General features: G+C 34.2%; 1 non-coding gene across 1 annotated transcript; it reads right to left on the bottom strand.

The window, feature by feature from the left end:
• Positions 1 to 356: 356 nt before the first annotated feature.
• Positions 357 to 464, bottom strand: LOC119243907 (U6 spliceosomal RNA). The gene has a single exon (XR_005124891.1). It is a non-coding gene; the product is annotated as a U6 spliceosomal RNA (small nuclear RNA).
• Positions 465 to 2,886: the final 2,422 nt, after the last annotated feature.

Genomic DNA, 2,886 nt, shown 5'->3' with positions numbered 1-2,886 from the left:
TCTGCTTTCATTGCTTTTCCCAGAGTTCTTTAGTGCCTTCTTTGATCTCCTGCATTTCTTTTACTTCCCTCTTTAGGGACTCAATTTCATTCTTTTGATAGTTGATTACTTTTCCCTTATCATTGTTTTCCTTTATGACTTCTGTCAGTATTTTAATCATGGCAATTTTAAATTCTCTTTCTGGAAGGCTCAGAAGTTCTTCCAAGTTACTGTCATTTCAATCTGAGGGGGTGGTTTTCTTTTTGTGGTGTGTTTTTTTCCTGAGGAGTTGCTAGGTTGTGTGTGGTTCTTCTACTCTCTACTGTCTGTTTTCTAATTCGCTGTATGCATTAGGACACTGTGTTGCTGGGACTGGCAAAAATATGGAATGCTTCACGAATTTGCATGTCATCCTTTGCGCAGGGGCCATGCTAATCTTCTCTGTCTCATTCCAATTTTAGTATATATGCTGCCGAAGCGAGCACTAAATGTAAGCATTTTTAGTAGTGATGGTGGAGGGAGTAGCTTCATGAGCCCTCCCACAGATCACACTACAAAATATGTACAAAATATTTAGAAAATTATATTGGGATGGGAAAACTTACAAAGTCAGACAGAAGCCAGAGGAGAATTTACTTTAAAAAACTGTAACCAGAAGGGATAAGAATTGGGAGGTTGCCGTTATTTTGCCTGAAGATGTTCCCCAACTCCCATAGCTAAAGGAAAGGAAAATTTCAGTCACCTTAAAAGCTCACGGTGACAGAGAAGAGTATGGGAGAAATGATAAGGGGGAAATATGTAAGCAAGAGAATAGCAAAAATCAGAGTATAAATCTTAAACCACTGTTTGGCCACTAATATGCACATCTGTTGGGGAAGACTCTAACAGAGGCATTAAAAATAACAAACAATGAGCAGAAAGGAATATAGCCTTTAAAGAGAGCTGCACCTGGAAAAGTCTCTGAATTTACCAAGGATGAATCTAAATAGTCAGTAGCTATAAGTCAGAAGCACTAAATGAAGATAACAATTACATACCACAGGGGAGACAAAGTTTTCAGTTTGACCTTGAGAAAATTAACTTTGTTATGAAACAACAATAACAAAAATATGCAGAATAATATGACGGAATCCAGAACCATTACATTGGATTTTCTACAATGTCCATTTTTTAAATAAAAATGACTAGACATGCAGACAAACAGAAAAATGTAACCCAGAATCAGGAAAAACAAACAAACAAAAAAATCAATGGAAATTAACGCTAATTGGATACAAATGTTGGACCAAATAGGCTTCAAACCAGCTATTATAAGTGTTCAAAGAATTCAAGGAAAATGATTTTAATGAATAAGTAGTTAGGAAATCTCAAAAGAGAAATGACAACTATAAAAAGTGAAAATTCTAGAGCTCAAAACATAATAACTGAAATGAAGAAATCATTAGATGAGTTTAAGCCAATTGCAATTTAAGGCAATTGCAATGTCAAAAGAAAGAACAATGAACTTAAAAGAGAAATTAATAGGAATTACTCAATATAAAGAACAAACAGAAAAAGAATTGAAGAATAATTGAAGAGCATCAGAATTCTACAGAACACTATCAAGAAAGACAACAATAGGTGTGACTGAAATAATCACAGAATGAAATAATGGCCTACACATTCTTAAATTTCATGGAAAACATTAACTCACAACTCCAAGAAACTCAGGACACCCTAGCAAGGACGAGACATTGTTGCCAAAGTGCTAAAAGAAAGGATAAAGAGAAAATCTTTGACGCAACCAGAGAAAAATGACCTGCTTCATGTAGGAGAATGATGATTCGATGAATGATATCAAAATAATGGAGACTATGAGAATGAGAATGGCATATTTCACCTACTGGAGAGAGAGAAAAAAAGTCTGGTAGCCCAAGAATTATGTTTCTAAAGAATTTATCCTTCTTAAACAAGAGATTAATGTACTGACAGATAAACAAAACTAAGTTACTGTCTGCAGAACTGTACTATTGGAAATACTAAAGGAAGTCTTGAGGCGGACATCTGATGTCTACTAAGATTTATAGGAAGACATGATGTTTTCCACAAATGTTAAATGTATATGAAAAGAATTAAATAAGTATCCACAAATACACATCCACTTTTCCTCTTTCTCATAATTGTTTTGAAATGCTTAAAACACATGACAATTCAAACAAAATTGATAGTAGAAACTACATTGTCAAATTGATAACATGTATTGATGTCAAGTTCACAAAACAACAGTAATATTAAGAATGGTGTGAGGACCAGGGAAACAAAAATGTAGTCTTGTAAGATTGCTATGATGTGCTCGAGGCAATTCAATACAAATTTTAAGTAAACAGAAATAAGTTAAAGATGAGTATGATACAACCTTTACACAAGCCATTATGAGAATTCTTAATAGCTTGAAAGTGAGAAGAATTGAAACAAAAGTTAAAAAAATTATTAACACATAAAAAAGATAGGCAAGGAAGAACAGGAAGAAATAAACATATGAGAAGATAAAAAGAAAATAAAGACCAAAATGGTAGAGCTAAGTAAATTAGTCCAATAACTGCACTAAATTTACTTTGATTAAATATTTCAATCAAGGGAATGATTGGCAGGTTGCATAAAAAAGCACAAAGTAAGTATATACTTTCTATAGGAGATACTGTTTAAATACATAGATACTATAATAATAGTTTAGTAATAAAGTAATTTTAAAAAGCTATGCCAGGCATCCCTGGTGGCACGGGGGTTAAAGACACTGCACTATCACCAGCCACTGCAACATGAGTTTGATCCCTGGCCAGGAAACTGACATATATGGTGCAGCAGACCTCTCCTATCTTGCCAGCTGCTCCCATCAGCAGTGTATTTCAGTAGACCTGCCTGTTCTGC

The sequence above is a fragment of the Talpa occidentalis genome, unplaced genomic scaffold (genome assembly GCF_014898055.3).
Source record: "Talpa occidentalis isolate TD23 unplaced genomic scaffold, MPIMG_talOcc4v2.1 talOcc4.13, whole genome shotgun sequence".
Lineage (NCBI taxonomy): Eukaryota > Metazoa > Chordata > Mammalia > Eulipotyphla > Talpidae > Talpa > Talpa occidentalis.
This window is presented reverse-complemented; position numbering and strand designations above follow the sequence as displayed.